Genomic DNA, 23,143 nt, shown 5'->3' on the forward strand with positions numbered 1-23,143 from the left:
CAGAAGGTCTCTGAAGGACGAGGCATGTGTGGGTCACACCACCGCATTGGGGATGCCCATGTTCCTACATCCACGTGGATCATAGAAAAACGGGCTCATGGCACTATGTTCTTTAGGATCACTAAGCGCAGCCTACACACAGCAGACCGATACGGGTGAACAAAAGACGGAAAACAGATGGAAAAACAGACTTGCAGAAACGGTAAAGTATTTCTCACCCATAGACTCGGTAAGCAGCCTTTGCTGGCTCAGGCACCAGCATCTAGAATATAATGATAAGTCGGCTCCACACACAGCAGGTCCCACAAACTATGGGTCTTTGGATTCACCTGTACACATACATGTTAATTTGGCCAAAAAAATGTTGGCCTCATTACACTCACGTCAACATGTCAAAAATCTACTGAATTCAAGTCAAAATCTGGGTTACTGGCAGCTCTTGGACAATTAGGAGGCCTGGCAATATTGGGCAGGCATTCCCACAATTCCATTAGTGATAAATCTTGTGCAATTCATCCTGGCCGCGCCACTACTGAATCTTTTTTTTTTTTTTCCATTTTGTTCTCGCAACGATATCGCCTGCTGCCTGGTCTATATTTTTAGAGTGTGATGTTGACTCTATTCTTAATTTCTGCTGAAGTTCCAATTACATGCTTATTAAATTACTTCGGTAGAGCGCGCGACTCTTGATCTCAGGGTTGTGAGTTCGAGCCCCACACTGGGTGTAGAGATCACTTCAAAATAAAATCTTAAAAAAAAAAAATGAACACATATTTAAGGGGCGCCTGGGTGGCTCAGACGGTTAAGCATCTGCCTTCGGCTCAGGTCATGATCCCAGGGTCCTGGGATCGAGCCCCCCGCGTGGGGCTCCCTGCTCAGTGGGGAGCCTACTTCTCCTTCTCCCTCTGCCCCGCCCCCCTGTTTGTGCGCGTGCTCTCTCTCTCGCAAATAAATAAATCTTTTTTTTAAAAAAAGAGTAAATCAGGATGTGGTAAGGACAGAATGGTTGAACAAACTATTAATTTACAGCAGCAGCATCCAGGCACCAATTCTATGGACCGGACAGTAGGGTCCCAGAGCCATGTACCTCCTTCACTGAGAAGTTGCCACGATACCTCTGTGGGAAGGAGGGTATCTCAGCTTGGAATCTGTCGCTCTCCTTCTTTCACTGTTTTGCTCTGATGATTCCTAACTTGGGCCCCACATATTCCACGTCCCATGCTGCCGTCTTTGGAGTGCTCCTGCACTTAATCGGGACCGTTGACACTAACCTGTGGCAGAAAGAGAGGGGTCTCTACAAATGCAACAGAAGTTGTATATATTGGTACAGAGATCGCTGCACCCCATTTCCACAGCTCTCGCTGTCTGCGCTGAACTGCCCCTCCTGCAGGAGCTTGTCTTCTAGAGTAAAACTTGCAGGATGTGTGATGCAGGTACTTGTCACTCTGGAAAAGCATCTTTTTGCTTTGTGTTCTCCTGGCCTTGGATCTCTTTCTGTGCCACTCTGTGCTGCACAAAGTCATGGAAAAAGCAGTTTCCGGGCTGATGGCAACCCCCCCCCAAAATTCAAAAATCAAAAGATTTTGATAATTTTTATCTCACAAGTAAATTTTTGTCTCCTTCATCCAGATCGCAGAAGATTTTTTTTGTTTTGCTTTTTGGTTTTTGTTTTTGTTTCAGATCCCATAAGATTTGGCTGTTCACCCGTATCGGTCTGCTGTGTGTAGGCTGCGCTTAGTGATCCTAAAGAACATAGTGCCATGAGCCCGTTTTTCTATGATCCACGTGGATGTAGGAACATGGGCATCCCCAATGCGGTGGTGTGACCCACACATGCCTCGTCCTTCAGAGACCTTCTGAACTCACAAGCGAAATAGATGATTGCTGGGTGGGATTGAACCAGCATGAGCAAAAGGAGAAACAAGCAGTTTATTTATTTTTTTTTTTAAAGATTTTATTTATTTGACAGAGAGAGAGACAGCGAGGGAGGGAACACAAGGAGGGGGAGAGGGAGAGGGAGAAGCAGGCTTCCCGCCGAGCAGGGAGCCCGATGCGGGGCTCGATGCGGGGCTCGATCCCAGGACCCTGGGATCATGACCTGAGCCGAAGGCAGACGCTTAACGACTGAGCCACTCAGGCGCCCCTCGTTGTTTTGTCTTCTTAAAGGACATTTTTACCACCATAAAATTACCTTATTTATCTCTTCTAATATTCTTGGAAATTTACTTTGTGGGATACTGATATACCCACTCTGCTTGGTTTTTCTGTTTTTTTGTTTTGTTTTGTGTTTTAGTGTTAACATAGCATATTTTTTCATCCTTATTTTTAATCTATTTGCATTGTTATAGAGATCATTTCTGCTAGGCAACACAAATGTGGGTCTTGCTTTTTTATCCAATCTGACATTTTGCTTCTTAAATGGAATGTTTGGGCTCTTTACTTTTAATGTAATCATTGATATCATTAGGTTTAACTCTGTTTTCTTGTTGTTTGTTCCCTATTTGTCCCGTTTGTTTTTTGTTCCCTTTCTCTGTTGTTCTATCTTGTTTGGAATTAATTAAATATAATTTTGGGATTCCATTTTATCTCCTTTTTGGCTCATTAGCTGAACCACTTGTTTGGTTATTTTAGTCATTGCTTTAGGGTTTGCCCTACATTTATCACAATCTCCCTTCAAGGGACATCATACCACCATGTATGCTATAAAGCCTGTAATGGTATGAAACGCTTGCATTTCTCACCTCCTGATTTTTGTGCAACTGTCTACATTTTCCTTAATAATTAGATTGAGCAAAGGTAAAGTTAAGAAGAAAGAAAGAAAGAGAGAGAGAGAAAGAAAGGGAGAAGAGAAGGGAATAAAGGAAAAACGGAAGGAAGAAAGAAAAAGCAGAAAGAGAGAGAGAGAGAACAAAACAGCTTTAATCTCTTCATGGCAATTCCAAAACCCAAGAAGTTCTGAAAACCAGAGGCTTTCATGACATGTTTTACAGCAATACCTGACCTAATCTGAATTGATTTGGTGGCAAAGCCTGACCCAAAGTGGCATGAGGCTGCTTGGAGTCTTCATGACTCTTCGTGTAATTATTCACAGATTTTGCTACAGAAAGCTGCGTGGAAAGAGTGAGCGCAGCAGGCCTGAGACTGCTCCCCCTTAAAAAGGCCTCTGCATGATTGGCTCCTGACTGGCATCTGGAAACTTGCATTTTGGGAGGGTTGCCACCATCCCTGACTCATAAGAGTGGCTTACTATGCTAAGCTGTTCATAGAAACAATGTGGCTTATGCTGCAAACCTGTTTCTCCTTCTGGGAGTCTTGAATTTTGGTCTGTGCAAGGTGGAGGGTGTTTATGTGTCGAGTCCCCAATAAAAACCCTGGGCGCTGAATCTCCAATGAGCGTCCGTGGTAGACGCCATGTCACATGTGTTGTCACAATATGTAGCTGGAGAGATCAAGTGCATCCTGTGTGACCCCCCTGGGAGAAGGCTCTGGAAGCTTATGCCTGGTTTCCTCTGGACTTTGTCCCTTGAGCTTTTTATCTTTGCTGATTCTGCTTTGTGTCCTTTTGTTATAATAAATCATAGCTATGAGCATGACTATATACTGACTTCTGCGAGTCCTTCTAGCAAATCACCAGGTCTGGGGATGGTCTTGGGAACCCCTGACAATGAAATGAATGTGACTGATTGTAGGGCACTACTCCAGAATTCACTGGGATTGTTACATAGCATACGCTATGTGCCCTGTATAACTTATCTAATATTTCCAAAGTTCTGATTTCTTTTTTTTTCTCTAAAGTGTGTATGACCTGTGATTTTGGATAAAAGATTGTGTAACTGTATCCACAAACACACATATGGTAAAATATAAATAGTTTGCATGTATAACTCGTTGGGAAGTTCTTATGAACTACTGATCTTTGGCAGGTAGGATCAATCATGATGCCTTAGACTAACATGATAATGATGGAAGGTGCTAGTAATAATAATAATAATAATAATCATAGCTAACAGTCTTGAGTTCTCATGCCTAGTATCAGACACTATTTGCAACCTGTACAATAACTCAGCAAAGTAGGTATTATTAGTATTCCCCTCTTTGTTGTTGTTGAAAATAAACTATGTCTCAAAGAGGTTGCGCCATGTGACCAACAACATAAAGTTCACAAGGGTGGGAGACAGGGACTTCAGCCCAAGTGTATGTGGATGGATGCCTGCGCCCCAATCACAATGCCACAGGGAGTGACTCTGCTCAGCACAGAGCTCATTTCTCTATTTTCTTTCATTAGGGCTTTTCCCCTCACTCACAGATTCACTTCTGGGATTTTCAAGAGTCTGTGCCTCAGGCTTGTTGACAGAATTACAGGCAGACTATTTGCTTCCCTCAGTGAGTGCTGCTAGTTGGCAGCAGAAAATGTGCTTTTGTGTTCCCTCGCTGGGCTTCTGTTCCTTTACCATGTAATCACTATCATATGTTGACTCCCATTCACACAAGTGACCTTGTATTTTATTAAGTAATATCCTGAGTGCAGACAAAAGCAAACTTTATCAATCCTACTAAAATCCAAAAAAAAAAAAAAAAAAAAAGCACAGAGCAGAGGAGGAAAAATAGGGAGTCCGAATGGAAGCTAGAACCCAGGTCACAAACAAGGCTAAGACCAGGCAGGCCAGAGAGAAAGGTTTAAGATTTGGCTGACTTCCACATGGCAAATCCTTAACGCTCCAGGCTCATGGCTCTCCGAGAAAGCTACACTTGGGAGGACATTTGTAGCTGGTAGAAAAATGTAACAAGGGACCTACAGGGAAAGGCTCACAGCTGAAGAGACCCTTAACTAAGAATCAAGAGATCTAGGTCCTATCAGTGGTGCTTCTCCTTTCTTGGGGTGTGACGTTGGGCATGTCACTCAGCTTTTCTGAGCCTCAGTTGTTGCTGGCCACAAAATGGCGTTGTTCAGCATCACCCCTGAAGTCCCCTTCAATGTAAAAATTCACTGATCATCCAAAATAAACATTCTGGGTCAAAATAGGTTTCACAAGAGGTATCTGAAGAAAGAAAAAAAAAAAGACTACGTTGTCAGTTAAACATTCTCCTTAAAGGACTATTATGCTTAAAGTCAATATCTGTAGTGGAGTTTCAAGAGGCCTTCCTATCCTCATTCTCTGACCCGTATGCTTAATCTCAAAATGTCCTCTAATCTCTGTGAGGTTTCAGAAGGTCTGAGAGAACAATGCCAGAGACTTAATGTTCTTTTTTTTTTTTTAAGATTTTATTTATTTATTTTTTTGAGAGAGAGAGAGAGAGCCAGCACACAAGTGGGGGGAGGGGCACAGGTAGAGGGACAAGCCGACTCCACGCCGAGCGAAGATCCCCCATACAGGGGCTCAATCTCACAACCCTGAGATCATGACCTGAAAATCAAGAGTCGGATGCTTAATCGCCTGAACCATCCAGGCTTAATGTTCTAGGATGCAGCAAGTTCAACCTGAATACATTGAATTTCAACTTTCTTCCTTCAGGAATAGATTATTTTGTCCCTACTAAGGAGGTTTTGAGCAACATTTCAATGTTTAAGACTGCCTACTGCTTTTTGTTTAACGGTGGCGCTAGGGATTATCTCAAAAGACACAGGAGACAATAAATACAGGTAAGAAAGCGCTGGACTTGGAGGAAAAGGAGAGGCCTTGGGATCTAGATCACTGCTCCCTAACTGTGTGACATGGACGTGCTCAGTTGAGGTCAGGAGAAGGGACAGCTCTGCTTCTCACTGAGCTGTAGAGATGAAGGAAATGGGATGCCTCAAGGGGCCCATGTGTACGTGCAGTCCACAGAGTGGGTCCCGATACGTTCAACACAAATGTCTCTGAGAAAGTGCTACTCGGGAAGATCTGTGCGAGAAGGTATTACCACTGTGTTCAGTTGTTTGTCCAGAAGGGGATGTGTTCTAGTTTGGACGCTATGATGGTTAAGTTTATGAGTGACCTTGACGGGCCACAGGATTCAACATTATTTCTGGGTGTGTTTGATGTTTGATTAAACATTATTTCTGGGTGTGCCTGTGAAGATGTTTCCAGAAGAGATTAACATTTGAAAAGGTGAACTGACTAAAGCAAATGGCCCTGTGCAGTGTGGGTAGGCATCATTCAACCCAAACTCTTAAATGTCTGAATCTCTCTCTGTCTGACAGTTGAAGCTGAGATATCTTCCTGCCCTCAGTGCTCCTGGTTCTCAGACCTTCACACCTGACCCAGAATCTATACCACCAACACTCAGGCATTTGAACTATTCCATGAGCCAATTCCTTATAATAAATCATTATCTATCTATCTATCTATCTATCTAACTATCTATCTATCTATCTATCTATCTATCATCTCCTATTGGTTCTGTTTCTCTGGAGAACCTTGACTAATACAGGCACCAAGAAGGAAGTAAAAGTTTATAACTTCAGAATAATAGACCAAGTAATGATTTAAGGAGTTGTTAATAATGGTGATATTAATAAACAGTAGGTTAAATGTATTGAATGCTTAGAGTGTATACTTTGGTGCTTAGTACTCTGGCTACATTAATTCTTTGAACATACCATAATAGTATTTGTACTAAGCAGATGAGAAAATTGAGGTCCCAAGGAGTTGAACCTACTCAAGACCACTCACCAGTGAGTGGCTAAGCTATATTTTGAACCAGAGTCCAATTCTAGAGTCCATTTTTATATACAAAGCAAGCAGTCAACGTCATAGCAGGAATAGCTTTCGGAGACAATCATCTATGGAAATTTATACATTAAAAACTTGATATTTAGAACTTTGGGGCACCTGGGTTGCTCAGTTGTTTAAGCATCTGATTTGATCTCAGCTCAGCTCTTGATCTCATGAGTTGGAGCCCCACATTGAGCTCCAGGCTGGGCGTGGAGACTACTTCAAAAAAAATCCTAAAATTTTGAGCATTGAGAAATCAAAAACACAAGAAACAACAAATGTTGACAAGGATGTAGAGAAAAAGGAACTCTCGTGCTCCTTTGGTGGGAATGAAAACTGGTGTAGCCACTGTAAAAAGCAGTATGAAATTTACTCAAAAATTTAAAACTCTAACTATCCTATGATCCAGTGATGACACTACTGGTTATTTACCCCCAAAATACAAAAACACTAATTCGAAAGGATAGATGCACCCCTGTGTTTATTGCAGCATTATCTACAATAGCCCAATTGCTTATCAATAGATGAATGGATAAAGCAGATGTGGTATACATATACAATGGAAAATTATTCAGCCATAAAAAGATTGAAATCTTGGGATGCCTGGGTGGCTCAGTCGATTAAGCATCTGCCTTTGGCTCAGGTCATGATCCCTGGGTCCTGGGATTGAGTCCCCCACTGGGCTCCTTGCTCAGTGGGGAGCCTGCTTCTCCCTCTGCCTGTCACTCCCCCCGCTTGTGCTCTCTCTCACTGACAAATAAATAAATAAAATCTTTAAAAAAATGAATTCTTGCCATTTGCAATGACACGGATGAAGCTAAAGGGTATTATGCTAAGTGAAATAAAGACAAATACCATATGATTTCACTCATACGTGGAATTTAAGAAAAAAAAATGAACAAAGAAAAAAAGAGAGAGAGAGAGAGAGAGACAAACCAAGAAACAGACTCTTAACTATAGAGAACAAACTGATGGTTACCAGAGGGGAGGTGGGTGGGGGTTGGGAGATACAGGTGATGGGGATTAAGGAGTGCACTTACCATGTTGAGCACTGAGTAATGTATTGAATATTTGAAGCATTATATTGTACACCTGAAACTAATAAACACTGTATGATGATTTTACTGGAATTAAAATTTAAAAACTTAATAAAATTACGGAAAAAAACCCCAACTTTGAGCATTGAGAGATTCTATAGATCTACAAACTATCCTGAACAGCAGGAAGCTAAATCCCAGGACAAAGAGAACCTAGACAGAAAAGAACATTTTAGATAAAATAGCAACTGTTCTCTTGTTCTTTCTGGTGAAAGGTTAGCATTCCCTCTTATTAAGGAGTAATTGGATGTCTGTATCAGAACTTCACTATATAAAGCCATTTTATGGTGGTTGATCATAAAGTGAAAGAATGTGGGTTTTGTTATCTCTGATGAATACTTTAGACATCTTTTTTTTTTTTTAAGATTGATTGATTGAGTGATTGATTGAGTGATTGATTTATCTGAGAGAGAGAGAGCACACAAGTGGGGGAAGGGGCAGAGAGAGAGGGAGAAGGAGAGAAGCAGACTCCCCATTGACTGTGGAGTCTGACCCGGGGCTTGATCTCACCACCCTAAGATCATGACCTGAGCCGAAATCAAGAGTAAGACCCTTAACTGACTGAGCCACCCAGGTGCCCCAAAATCTTTAGACATCTTTGCATACATCGTCTTCAAGATCTTTTCTTTTTTTTTTTTTTTTTAAAGATTTTATTTATTTATTTGACACAGAGAGAGAGAGAGAGGAATCACAAGCAAGCAGAGTGGCAGGGAGCGGCAGAGGGAGAAGCAGGCCTCCCGCAGAGAGGGAGCCCGATGTGGGACTCGATCCCAGCACCCTGGGATTGTGACCTGAGCCGAAGGCAGACGCTTAACGACTGAGCCACCCAGGCGCCCCTTCAAGATCTTTTCTAAGTGAAATATAGATCAGGATGTGACAAAATTTTCTGTGCAGTGCTAGGTCCAAGTATGCTCAGCGCTATGGCCCATATGGTCTCCCTCTAAACAGCGATTGGGCTCTGCTAGCCTAGTGGGACATCACTCATAGACCATTCATAATTAGATGGGCATGGCTGTATCCCAATAAAACTTCATAGGTGGCAGGTCATTTGCCAAACCTTGGTACGTAGCTGGTATCTGTGTTAGGTAAAGCAACCAGCGCATCTTATTTTGCTCTGGACTGTCCCAGCTTTATCACCGGAAGTCCTACATCCCATGAAACCCTTCATTCCAAGTTGATTGCCATGAATAAGTTGACTTACAATCAAATTCTGAGACCTAGAGCACTCCAGATACAACAAATATCCCTCTCCCCGTCCTAAAATTGCCTTTGCCAAGCTTTTATCTGTCAGCATAGAGTTATAAATTACAAGTGCATTCAGTTAACCCCCACATATTATGCATGCACAAGGGGCAGGAACCAGATACCAATTTTCTTTTACAACATTTGCTTCCATAAAGGGACTTCCCACTTCCTCCCACAGTTGGTCCCATCTTCAGACAAAAGTACAGACTGAGTGTTGGCAAGGTGTCTGGGCATCTCCGGAGATAAAAGTGAAAGTATAATAGAATTGTCATTTTGGACTAATTATTATGATTCCATGTTGGAGCAAGCCCCAGGGGGTCTGCTGAACTTCAGTGGATAAACAAAGGAAGGAGTCTTCAAGGAGTGCAGTAATACAGAGGCAAAGGAACCCCAAACAGAGCACTAATTGGCTGTTTTCTTGGCAGCTTCAGCCAGCTCCAGCCTGGGCTTTTAAGGAGGATGTGTTAGGAATTACGGAAACCATGATCTCTCTACTGTCGGGAAGGCTGGGACACACCAGGGATGCAAATAATAGGCTGATGTTCATGGTATTTGGAGAGAAAATTGGCACCTCCCATTGCTACCTATGTAGTCTTGGCCTTGGAGAAGTCCCTGAGTCCTTAGGCTTCAGAGTCCCCATCTTCCAAGCAGGAATAAAAGCAAGCACCCCATAGAGTTCTGTTGAGAACTGAAGATGACATTCCTCATGAATTTGCCTAATTTAGGAATGTGTCATTATACACATGATCTGACTTGCCATGAGGCTGCATCCTCTGTGGGGTTCTGCATTTGGGGAACACACCCTGTATTGGTGAGTCAGGGATGGTATCCCAGAGGTTATTACTTTTATGTTAAAAGCTAAAGTATGATGAGTATTTATTTAATTAAAGTAAAAGGAATGAGATGTAAATGGATTTGGGAGAGGGAAAATACTTTGTGAAACTATGGAGATAAGATAGTCAAGACAAGGAGGGAGAGAGACAGACAGAGAGAGAGAGAGATCCAAAGAAGTGAAAGAAATCCCCCACAACTGGGGAGGGAGGGCCCGTGGGGCAGAGCGGAGAGAGGTGTTTGAGGAGGGGTTAACCTGGACCAGACCATGCAGGCTTTGCCAAACACACTGAGGGGCAGCGCTGTCCTGAGGGCTAGGGGTCTTCATAGCAGGTGCAACATTTAGGTTTTTAAAAATTATTTTTAAAAGATTCTTGCTCTGACTACAGAACGGAAAATGTCTGTTGATAGAAGGCAGCAGCAGTGAGGGGTAGAGTGTCGGGTGTACGGGTGAGGGAAGAAACAGGATTCAGAGAACCGGACCCATAAGGAGGCAGTTACGATCGTTCGGATGAGAGGTAATGGGCTGTGGCTGGGGTGATGTTCCATGAGAGAGTCCAGTGGAATCTCTGCCTGGGTCAGAGCCCGGGATCACTAGCGCAGCAGAGAAAGGCACGGGGCTAATGGAGGCAAGCAGTGAAATTTAAATTGGAAGGAAACCAAACTGACCCACAGTGGACCCAGAAGAGCGACAAAGTGGGAGCCAAAAACACCTGTCCAATTTTAAAGCATATTTAAAGTCATGTGTGCAGTTGGCGTTTGCTATTTCCTGGCCACCCGATATCCATTTATCCAAAGTCTGAGGGCGATCTCTAATTTCTTTCTGGACGACCACTCCTAGATCTTCATTCAATGGCCCTGTGCTTCCTGTGGTGTTGATTTCACTCCTGGCTATAAGGAAGGACAAGAAGCTGACCCTCTACTCAGCACTGCCCCCAGATCTGTGCAAGTAGGACCCTATCTTGGGTCCTGCTTCAGCCTTCCTGCATCATATTCATCTGCACTGTGGAGAATACACTGAGCCCAGCTGATATGCCCAACAGGACCCCCCACTTCCCGTTTTTGTCCATGTTCTAGATCTAAGTATCCAGGATCCCAAATGACCTGCCTAAACATCTCTACCTGCTTCCAAGTCACATGGTGGCCTCTTCCCTCTCCTGAGAGCAGACAAGGCAGCTGGTATGTGCTCACCTGGGTGGTTAATAGCTAGCTGTTTGTGGCATTGTGGACCAAGTATGGATGTGCATGCCAGAGTGACCACATGTGTACATATGGCTACAGGCTAGAGCCAAGAAAAGAAAGATAATTCATCAGGCCGTAGGCCAGAGGCAAGAAAGGAAAGAGAATTCATCAGGCTTTGGGCTACCCTTTTCCATGATGCCCATATTCCAGAGCAGGCCTCTAAGGAGTCTGAGAATTCTAAATGCAGACCTTCCTCCCAGGTTATTGTTAAAGTATATTGTTAAGAGGGTAGAATATATTTTATTTAACATGTCACTTGATTTATAATTTTAAAATAATTTGACATATATTATAGGGGCCTCTACTTATAATCTTGCTCTAGACCCCTCCAAAAGTTAGGAATTGGTCCAGCCTGGCCAATCAATGCAGAACATCATATTGACTGTGGTGACAGGTTAGGGTTTAGGGAATGTGTCCGGGGCTAACATAGTGAGAAACACTGAGGGTTTGCTGAACTCAAATGAAAGAGACCCTTGAGACCCTTCTTCTTATTATTACTTGGCTTAAAGCTGAGAGGACCAGGACCCCAGGGAAGCAGCAGGTTTCTTGTCACCATGTGGAGTAGAAGACTGAGTCTGAGGCGTAGGTGAGAGGATGTATTCTGAGAAGCAGACAAAAACCAAGGTCTGGACCGTTGAACTCTTGAATAATTATCAATTAAAGTCAGATCTACTCCTGGTCTTTTCAGTAAGGTAATACAGTAAATTTCACCATAAAATTTGGCCTGGGCATTCCATCCCTTCTGCCAATCAATGGGTAGAGGCAAATAAAGAATTTAATAATAGATTATTTTTAATCCACCTTCTTTAGCCCATCAATTTCATCTCCTCTATCCACCCATCATTTACCTCCACACTTCGAATTTACCGAGATCTTAAAGGCCGTCCTTGGGAAACAAGACAGCATAATTATTAGGGTGAAAGCAAGTAAATGCAGTTGTGAATCCTGACTTGGTGGCATGGGGGCCAGATGGATGTTCTTGTCTGGGACGTTTATTCCTAAATGAGTGGTCATGTCCTGTAGAGAGAGTTGGAACATTATTCGGGGGTGGGGGGGTGCTATGGCAGCATCCAGAGTCCTGCAATGATGATGTTGAGGTCTAGTGATAGTGTTGCTGGCGGAGATGTCCTAAAAGGATAGTTATGTGGAAGGAGATGCTTATACTTATTGTTGTCTGGTCTCTCCTCGTCCTAGCTGAGTTTCAAAGCTTGGTTACCCAGCTTCCCATCAGTTCTGGAAGTTACCAAGTCTCCATAGGCAGAGTTGGACTCCACTGTATGAAACCAAGCGTCCTTACACCCAGTGATCTACAGTGTGGGATCCAGGAGTGTCTTGAAGGCAGTATAATCTAAGGGGATAGAATAGCAGTGGCTATCTGGGGTTGTCTATCTGGCTGAGGTGTGGCTGAAGATAATAAAATTTCTTTTCTCTTAAGAAACAGGATTCTGAAAGCCACATTTAAATATTTAAATAACTGATGTAATTATTGCACGTGGTAATATGGAAAAAAGTGCCCACTGACTGTCAGTATTGGGGCCATGGTGTCTCTACCATTAGAAGGCTCATTGGGCAAGGAATCTTCCAGAAAGATAGAATGAGACAGCTGCCCTCATACCCCAGAGAGCTGAAAAGAAGGAATGAGGGGTTTACATAATTTCATACAGGTTAATGTTTTGTTTTTTTTCCCCCTTGAGACATCCTCTTTGATCCATGTATTATCTATAAGTGTGTTTTTAGTTTCTAAGTGTTGGAAGACTTTCCTGTTTTCTTTCCATGAGTGATGTCTAGTTTAATGCTGCTGTGGTCAGACAGCACACTCTGTATCACTGCAGTTCTTCTAAACTTGTTGAGGTTTGTTTTATGGCCCAGAACATGGTCTATCTTGGTATGTGTCTCACAGGCAATTAAAAAAATGTGTGTTCTGCAGTTGCTGGGTGGAGTATTCTATAAATGTCAATTAGATCCTCTTGGTTGAGGGTATCTTGTATTCTCTATACTGGCTGATTTTCTATTGAGTTGTTTCATCAAGTGTTGACAGGGGTGTTGAAGTCTCCAACTGTATTTGTGGATTTTTCTGTTTCCCCTTTAAATAGAGAAGACATCCAGGATTTTTAGTTGTACTTAGTAAGAGGAACAGAGAAAAATATTGAGAAGAGTCCATATTGAAAAATATTGGGAAGAGTCCATCTTCTCCAAAGTGGAAATCCCCTTTCCCGTGGTTCTTATAATTGAAAAGTAGCTCCTGGTCGGGAGAAAATAGAATTTGGATCAAAATGTCATACCTCACTGCCTGATTCTCGGACTGAATACCTTTGAGGTTTTGAAAAAAAAAGTCAGAAATACACAGATTAAATCTTTTATTTAACTTCCCTTCAGCTATGTAGCAGGTTTTTTGGTTTTTCCCCCTAAAGAGAATGAGCTACTCAAATCTTCCGAGGGTCACTGGACACTCGCTATATGTAACATCAATTCTTGGGATCTCAGTGTACCATTGCTTTGTACTGGTCATAATAGAGTCTTACAAGGGTCAAGAAACAAATGGAGTTTTAATTCACAAATGCTTCTCATAGTTTTAGTAGATCACAAACCCTTTTATCTGATACAAAATCAATTATCTGGTTGGTGAGCATGTAGTTGCTATGTATACCCTCTATCCTGGAAGAATTGGCCTTCCAGATTTTGATACAAGAGCTATTAAGGTAAGAAGAGCCAAGTTGAAGCCTATGGAGCTCCCTTTAGCTATCAAACTAATAATGCAAAGATATTACAATTTCTATGGAGAAATGTCTAAATTTAATGCTACCCCCCCAAATTTTTTTTCTGGGAAAATATGAGGATGATGTTTTTTTTTTTTTAATTTTTATGTAAATTCAATTAGCCAACATATATAGTACATCATTAGTTTCAGACATAGTGTTCAATAATTTATCGGTTGTGTGTAATACCCAGTGCTCATCACATTGGGTGATGGGCATTAAGTAGGGCTCAAGATGTGAGGATGGTGATTTCTATTTTGTTTTTACTTAACTCTCAGGTTTGGCCAGGTCAACTGATCTTGGATTGGTCTTGGAGAATGAAAATGAATTGTTAAAGCTTAGCAGGTGGCAACTCCAATTGCATTTATTATTTGGAGGTGATCTCTTTCGAGGAGCAAAGCAATAAAAGTCCTCCTGTTGATCCACTGGGATAGTTTATTTTACGTAGGTAGATATCTAACAGCATGTCATAACCATCTTACCTCAGAATTATTTCAGCTGTTCGGCTCCATGCCACAATTTAGTCTACAGAGGCATGACTGTCTCACTCATTCATAACATATAACATGGGCCAAATATACTGGTGACATGAGCTGCTAGAATATGAATACAAGAAAATTCTTTGGCCTTAGTAAAACATATGTATGTCATGGAAAGGGACATAAATTCTGTGAAATCCCTACTACCTCATAGTCTTAGAGATGTTGGGGTATTTTTTTCCAAAGTAAAAGACAGGTTTCCTTTGTTTCCTCCACCTTGTATTGTGTACTAGTAAGAATATATGTTCTATTTGGATGGATATTTAAAGCTAATAACTGAGTAATCAGAAATAATTCTCTGGTGGGTTGAAATATATGTCCACATCCTAAATCCCAAGACCCGTAAATGTTATCTTATTTGGAAAAGGAGTCTTTGCAGACATAATTAAGTCAAGGATCTTAGAGGAAACCATCCTAGATTTAGATCATCCTTATAGAAACATGTACCCTAAATCCAATGATAAATATCTTTATAAGAAAAGGGAAAGATACAAACAGACCCAGAGGGGAGGCCAATGGGAAGACAGAGGCAGAGATTGGAGTGATTCATCTACAAGCCAAGAACGCCAAAGATTGCCACAGGCACCAACATCTAGGAGAGGAGCATGGAGCAGATTCTTGTCAGAGCCTCTAGCAGAAACCAACCTTGCCAACTCTTCCAACTCTTTGATTTTTAACTTTTGGCCTCCAGAACGGTACGAGAATAAATTCCTGCTGTTCGAAGCCACTGAGTTTGTGGTAATTTGTTACAACAGAACAGCCCTAGAAAATTAATACAGTGTCCCAATTGGAATGGGATCCACAACAATTTTCCCTAGATGGTCCAGATTGCAGTCTAAGCAGATCCAATAAATGGCACTTAAAGTTTTGGAAGTATATCAAGATACTGGAGGAGACAATGACAAAGCCCAAGAGGAGAATCTCAGACCACTGAGGATTTAGTCAAGTTACTTTTTAGCAGGAATTTCTTCTCTTCTACAGAAAGAGCTTTGGGGTTGATATTGGGCCTTGATAAAAACTGAACTCTTGGTTATGGAAAACCAGGTGACCCTAGGCCCTGAGTTACTCATTATGACCTGTGTATCTATTCCATTCAGCAAAGCATCACCGTATCCAAGCAGTATGTAAAGATTAGGCCTGAGCAGGCCCCACAGGCACAGAGAAATTGTATCAGCATATGACTCACATTTCTCTTATGCCTACTTTTGCTGTATCCTATTAAGCCAAATTCTTAATTAGTCAATATAAAGGCCAAGAAATCAAGGGACCTTTCAGACTGCAAAACCGTGAATGCTCCCACTGGAGGCCATGACAGAGACAGGAATGTAAGTCCTAATTCAACCCAGCCCGAGGTGGGAGGAGAAAGCACGCATTCTTCTGAGACCCTGGGGAAAATCAGCCCATGATACTGTTCTTGTTTGTCAACCAGATTACAATAAGGATGCCAGCACAGTGCTGAAAGAAATCCAACCAAGAGTCCAGAAAAATGTAGAACATCAGAGAGTAGGAGTGAAGGATGTGATGAGAGAGAGAGAGAGAGAGACCCTCAGAAAGAGGATGGGCCGGGTGAAGAAGGTTTGAGAAGAAGGTGGGGGGCGGGGCAGAGGAAGAGGGAACACAGAGACTCTAGAGCTCAGGTAGCTCATTTCAGCTGGTTTCCCTGAGGAAGGAATGCCTGGAATAGGAGGCGGGGCATGGTAGCAATGATAGGATTATCTGGGCCTAATAAAAATCTGAGTGATGCTGAAGTTCTTAAAGCAATGCAGACTCCAAAAGTGTAGGTGACCTTCCAGAATACGACCCATAATCTTACAGATGAGTTGAAGAAACAGAATGATTCAGTGTTTACTGTGATGTATAATGCTGGTATCCCCACCAGACCTCCTCAAGTCCCTTTTATTTTATTTTTGGGGCCCCAGGACTTTGAGGCGCTTTTGCTCCCAATAGACAGCCTCTGAAGCTCTTTTTTTCCCCCCAAAGGATTGGCCTGGTACAGTCTGGCAATTTCCTATCCCCTAAGCCAGTGACTGATGGATTTGGGAGTTTGAAAGTTCCATGGCTGTTGCCTTGGGTCAGGACAGGGCTGAGGTGCAAATTATACTCTCATGATCCAGTGATCCTCATCGTGGGATAAACCTGAAGTGATTATCTGTAAAACTTTGCTTGAAGACATGTCCTTATTTGGCTTCCTCCTTTTTATTTTCCTGATCTTCTGACTTAATTTGCCTTTGGGATTGCTTCATTCATAAGTCACCTGTACAACACTCCCTGTCTTAGAGTCTGAGGTGGGGGCAGTGGACCTAGGACACTTATGAATCTTATCTGCAAATGGTCACTTGAATTTGGAAGTCAAGACTCATGTCTTTTAAACAAATAAAGCCTTTGCTGAAAGAAAAACAACACAGATCACTTAACGAGGGACACAGTCATGCAAGCAGCCAGCATGTATCTGGCCTTCTAATAAAGTAAGTCGGGGGACTTGGAAGATAGTCCTTACTGCCTGCCCCGACACAGCAAAAACATTTTACAACTGATTTGCCATTAGGCTTTTCAAGTATGTTTTCCTACTGGGAATTACAAAATCCATCCACTCATGACATGGGAAAAATATTTAAAACACCGATGAAAGTAGATGGCAATTCATACACTGTTTTCTTTACTAATAATTCAGTTGGTCTCTTTGAACGGGTTGCTGTATGAGTTTGCTAGGACTGCCATAACAAAGTACCACAGACTGGGGCTAAACAACAGAAATGTATTTTCCTACAGTTCTGGAGCCTGGAAATCCAAGATCAAGGTAGAGGTAGCTTTGGTTTCTTCTGGGGCTTTGCTCCTTGGCTTACAAATGGCTGCCTTCTTTCTCTGTGTATATGTCCCTGGTGTCCCTTTGTGTGTCCAAATTTCCTTTTCGTATTGGGACATCAGTCAGATTGGATTAGGCTCACCCTAATTGTCTCCTTTTAGCTAAATCACTCTTTAAAAGGCCCTATCTTCAAATACATTCACATTTGAGTTACCTGGGGTTAGGACATCAACATCAATTTTGGAGGAACGCAGTTTATCCCATAACACTTCATATGGTGTAAGAATTTCAAGTGTGAAATAGTTCTTTAAATGAAAGATGGTTGAATCAGAGGGAAATACTGCTTACTATTTACACAGATAGAGCTAGAGTTTGGTTGAAGGCGATGGAGTTTTCATTTGTTCCTAAACCATCTTGCGTCTTAGTCTTTATTTTGACAAGAGGAAAGTTGGGGCCCCTTGTGGAGGATTTAAGTGGGGATTTGAATTACCTGGTGGGGATACAGCCATCTTTATTATTATATCACATTAGTCCCCATGAAGAAATCAGAAATAGGCTGGCTGCGTATTGAAATCTTACAATGTGGTAAAGAGCAGCATTTTGTAATTGTACGGTAGGGGCGATTTACTATCAAGTAATCTTATTTTTGCTCTTGCCCGATATAAAACCAAAGGATGTTTTAAAAAGAAAGAAAAAGTTAGTGAAAGGCAGTTCTGAAAGGCTGTTGTAACCCTATACACGCGGGATAACCCAGAACCGACATCTTCATGTGTGACATTGAGGGTCACAGGCTCACCCCGAGGATTAAATGTCCCCAGCTGCAAAAGTGCTGGCTGAAGGCAAAGTAGACATGGAGGGGGCTCTGGCGTAGGGAAGCCGTTGATGTTACCCACAGCGGAGACCTGCCACAGAGAAGAGAACTAAAGCCATTACAGAGCGTTTCCTTCCTTATTGTATCATGTCAGTGTTTTAACTTCCTTTTCAATCTCTTTCCACCAAGTTTACACATGCATTAGTGTTGTCTGACTTTGTCACTGCTTTGTGGTTTGCAAAATACCAGAACAAGCTTGCTAGAGAATGCAAACCAAAGGAAAGGGTGTCAGTCGGGGGTCTTGGGGCTGGAGCTTAGATAGAGTGGAGAGATTTTAATGGCTTGCTCTGGGAAGTAGAGTGTTTTCGGCGGTACGAAGGCAGACTGTTTTTATGTGAGGCAGAAGACTTTTGCATCATATACGTTGTTTTGCTTTTGGTTTTGAAATGCAGGTCTGGGAATTGGCGACGTGGGAAGTGGTAGACAAGTGTCTCTTGTTTTGGCTACTTTTGACTGTATGAGGCTTTTGGTTCATTTGTTTTATTTTCTTTTTGTAAGAGCCTTATTTTTTGAAAGAATGTCTGCCCTGGGTATCTGGTGGGACATCAAGTATGTCTCAGAAAACGGAATAGTCAGGTGCTCTTAGAAGTCATGGCGGGGGGAGAGTGGGCAGATAATGGAGGGTTAGCTAAGAAGACACTTGGCACCGGGCTTTTGAATCTTGGGAGGACAGTTGGGGATTTCAGAGCTTTGAGGTGACAGTAGAGGAGACCAGATGACACCTGTGTCCTTGGTACGTGTCTAGTACCAGTGATGGGGCCTAACCCAAGCTCATGCTGTGCTTTGAGCTCACCTGTCTTTTTTAGGCCCAGTCTCCCTTGGTTCAGCCCTCTTGCCGAGTCTGGTTATCTGGTCTTCGTATGCATTTTGGGAGTTGCCCCAAACCCTTCCAAATAAATTCCTTTCTACTTGAGCTAGCAAAGTTTTTTTGCTGTGGCTTGTGGCCATTCATTCCAACAAATAACCTTTCTTTCTACACTCATCCTTCCACCGTTCCCTCCTCGATTTCCAAACTTGATTCTCTCGTCTGAGCCTGGAAATCTTTCCCTTCCTGCCTTTTCAGGAATTTTCTCACTTTGGATGTCCTCCTTCCCATACCTTTCTGGCAGCAAAGATACACTAACCAACACCTCCCCACCAGCCCCTTCCTCTGACTTCTGCTGCAGGGCGCTCTTTTGTCTCACCCTTGGCCCCTTTGGCTTCATTTCTCTGTCTTGGTTACTTCCTCCTCCTTGTTTACACCCCTGCCAGGGCCTCTTCTTCCTCGTTCATAAGCTTTCTTATTCATTACACTCTGTAACACCGAAGACACCTGCTGCAAGTGTGAGGATTTTGGCTTAACTGCCGCTGTGCCCCAAGGATCGGTCCAGGCCTTGCTGCTCTTGTCTCTCTTCAAACACTATGTAAAAGGACCCATGCAGTCTCCCCAGGATGCCTCTTCATCCCAGGACCCAATCTCTCTCCTGTGTGTTTCGACATAGGCACCTTCCTTTCTACAAACATTGCTTGTTTCATTGTTACCCCCATCCCTCCAGACTGAAACCTTAGAAAATCCTCTGATCCTTTGCTGTCTAATACCCACCAAGTTCCATCCTCAACCTGTCGTAATTCTGCTCCTTCCTTTCCATCCCTCTAGTACTTCCTGCATTCAGATGATCTTCACCTGATATCAGGATCATTTCAGAGATAGTTTTCTTTCTTCTAATGACCTTTGCTCTCATCTTTCTCATACACATCCAGTAAAGATTAGTGATCAAAAATAAAATGAGCATAATATGAATATTTAAAATTTGGTCCTCCTTCGGCTTGAGGTCAATATTGTCCTTTTTCAAGTTATCATCATGTTGTTTTCAGCATGAATTACTTTAGTGAGATGCTGATCACTGAGCATCCAATGTGAATTGATTGTCTGTCTGATACGATTGACAAGGTGGAGTGGAGGGATTTTTTGGAAGATAAGGAGGTCAACATTTTGTACTATAAAGGTCTTTGTCTTAGAGTCAATGGCTAAGATATTCTCTTTATAATTATAAAGCAATTAGATTTTAGAACTGGGTAGAACCTTTAAAAATTATTTAGATCAACTCCTTCAACCGAAATGTAGAGAGGTGAAGTCATTGGTCGGAGACAGAGCTCAAGTCTAATTCCCCCCCACTCAAATCCCAAAACTCACATTTCCTTTTCTTTCTTTTTTTCAAATTGTGGTAAAAAACACATGACATGAAATCTACCCTTTTAATTCTTTTTAAGTTTGGTAGTTTTGTATTATTAACTAAATTCACATAGTTGAGCAAGAGATTGCTAGAAATTTTAATCTTGCAAATCTGAAACTCTATACCCAGGCAATAACCACCCATTCCTTTCACTCCTCAGCCCGTGGCAGCCACGGGTCCACTTTCTGTTTGTAGGAGTTGGACTGCTTTAATTTTTATTTTATTTTTCACCAACTTTAGAGATCTCATATAAGAGGCATCAGACAATATCTGGTGTGTGTGTGTGTGTGTGTGTGTGTGTGTGTGTATGACTGGCTTATTTTACATAGGATACTATCCTTAAGGTTCATCCATATTGTAGCGTGTGACCGAATTTCTTTCTCTTTTAAGAATAATGTTACGTTTTCTTTACTCATTCATACCATATTCTCTGAGCCCACCCATCCATCCGTTGGTGGACATTTGGATGGCTTTCTCTCGTGGGCTACTAAGAATAGTGCTCTATGAAACTCGAAGTGCAGGTACCCCTTTCAGATCCTGATTTCAGTTTTGGGCGATACATATGCAGAAGTGGGATTACCGGATCATATGGTATCTCTCTTTTTAATTTTTGGAGGAGCCTCCACACCGTTTTCCACAGCAGCTATGCTGTTTCACATTCCCACCCAACAGCGCTCCAATTTCTTCACATCCCTCCACAGCGCTGCCCGATACAGAGAAGTCTTTTGTGACGAGAAGGGTCAGCTGAGGCGGCAACCTTCGTAGTTGTCTTCTTTGAAGAAATTGCCACAGCTTTCTATCAACCACCACCCTGATCAGTCAGCAAATACTGAAGCAAGACCCTTCCATCAGCTAAAAGATTACAACGTGCTAAAAGCTCAGACGACGGTTAGCATTTATTAGCAAGAACATATTTTTTAATTCAACATGGTTTAATTTTTATTTTTTTAGAGATAATGCTATTGTACACTTACTAGATGACAGTGTAGTGTAATAAACATAACTTTTGTGTGCACTGGGAAACCAGAAAAAAATGACTTCCAGAAAAATATTAATTATTGAATTGTTTGCTTTATGGTGGCATTTGCATTATTGTGGTGGCCTGGAACTAAATCTGCACGATCTCTGAGATCTGCCTGTACTAAATAAATAAACGGATATGAATTAATGCAGTAACACACACACACACACTTTAGATTGTATAGACCCAAGTGTGCTGGTCCTTCTCCAAGTTAGTGCCCTGCACTTCCCTGGCCTGCGCTCCCTCGTCCTCTGGTGGCTGTCATGTGTACCTGCAGCAAATCTTTGTCTTCCTTGAGGACAGCCCCCCACTTGCACCCCCCTTCTCCCTCCAGGCAGTCCCAGGGGTGGGAAGAGCTTCCCCTGTTGTTAGCATCTGGGAGTCTCCCCCTGCTTTTTCCTCACTTTCTGGGCAACTCTCCTTTTGTGTGTTTATGAGTTAGGTATATTATACAAATTGTGGGAGCATGGTTTCTTTCTTTCTTTAAAATTTTTTTAAAATTTTGCAGCTTTCTTTCCTGTTATATTATCCTCTGTTCCTGACATACCGACTCAGGGTGCCTTGGAATCGGCATGGTGGGCTGTGTGTGTGTGTGTTTGCTTGCCATCAAGGGAAAACCTTCATTTATTATGTTACGTTAATCAGCATACATTACATCATTAGTTTTTGATGTAGTGTTCCATGATTCATTGTTTGCATATAACACCCAGTGCTCCATTCAATACATGCCCTCTTTAATACCCATTACCAGGCTAACCCATCCCCCCACCCCCCTGCCTTCTAGAACCCTCAGTTTGTTTCTCAGAGTCCATAGTCTGTCGTGGTTCGTCTTCCCCTCCTTAAATATTTTTAAGTGAATAAAGTCATTCTGTTATTAAATGTAACTGCTTTATTTCCTCACATATTCACAGGAGATGCCATAGATCTTATTTGGAGTTTTAATAAATTTTTAAAAATCACCATCAAGGAATAAGGTTCTGATTACTCAAGCAACCACACTAACCAAAAGCGGAGCCACTTTTTTTTTTTTTTTTTTTTTTTTTTACCTTTTCCTTTGAGAGATGTTCATCTCAGGTCCTAATTTGCCCAATAAGTCTGAGGCAGTGATTAGCAAACTAAAGGCCAAATCTGGCCAGCAGCCTTTTTCTGTAGACAAATTTTTATTGGAACATAGCCATGACGATCTATTTAAGTACTGTCTATGACTGTTTTTGTATTACAACTGAGCACAGTTGAGCAGTTGCAACAGAGAACACATGACCTGCAGTGCTGAAAACATTTATTATCTGACAGAAAAAGTTTGCTGACCTTGGTCTAAGATAATGTTTCTGAATATTCTTTGACTATCAATTATGCTAGGAGCTCCCTGAAAGCAGAGACCAAATACGATTTCTCTTTGTATCTTTAGTGCCTATCACACTGTCCTGTTGGAAAGAAGTGCTCAAGTCCAGAATGAATGAAAGTAACCTAAAGCAGCTGCACAAATAATCATGCTCCCCCCACCCCAACCTTAAAAACTATGGGAAAGAGCCACTGAAAACCAGGCGTAGTGTGATTTTCTACTAGGACAGTTTTGGTTTGACTTTCAGGAAGATCTGTATCAATTACTCTGACCTTGGTGTGCTGAACAGGGTTGCTCCTGTTCTCATTTCAGCAGTTCAGGGGTGGGAAGGCAGGGATGTGGGGGAGGGACCAATGCAACTTCTGCTGCCGCAAGAGAACTGGGGCAAAGGCATTTATGAGGAGGTCCCAGTGTCCAGGTGCTGGGCAGCATGGTCAAGGAAGTGCTAAACTGACATCTTGGGTTGTTTGTATTCCCAAAAGCACTCG

General features: G+C 42.2%; 1 long non-coding RNA gene across 6 annotated transcripts in view; it reads left to right on the plus strand.

The window, feature by feature from the left end:
- LOC144382845 (uncharacterized) overlaps positions 1-23,143 on the plus strand; it is a 147,829-nt gene that overhangs the window by 119,938 nt on the left and 4,748 nt on the right. Inside the window, exon 1 of one of the 6 annotated variants that reach the window (XR_013450278.1) lies at positions 180-202. The exons of the other annotated variants lie outside the window; for them this stretch is intronic. This is a non-coding gene — a long non-coding RNA (uncharacterized LOC144382845). Of the gene's footprint in view, positions 1-179; positions 203-23,143 lie in introns of those variants that run through there. 6 annotated transcript variants of the gene reach the window in all.

Source organism: Halichoerus grypus, chromosome 8, assembly GCF_964656455.1.
Source record: "Halichoerus grypus chromosome 8, mHalGry1.hap1.1, whole genome shotgun sequence".
Taxonomy (NCBI): Eukaryota; Metazoa; Chordata; class Mammalia; order Carnivora; family Phocidae; genus Halichoerus; species Halichoerus grypus.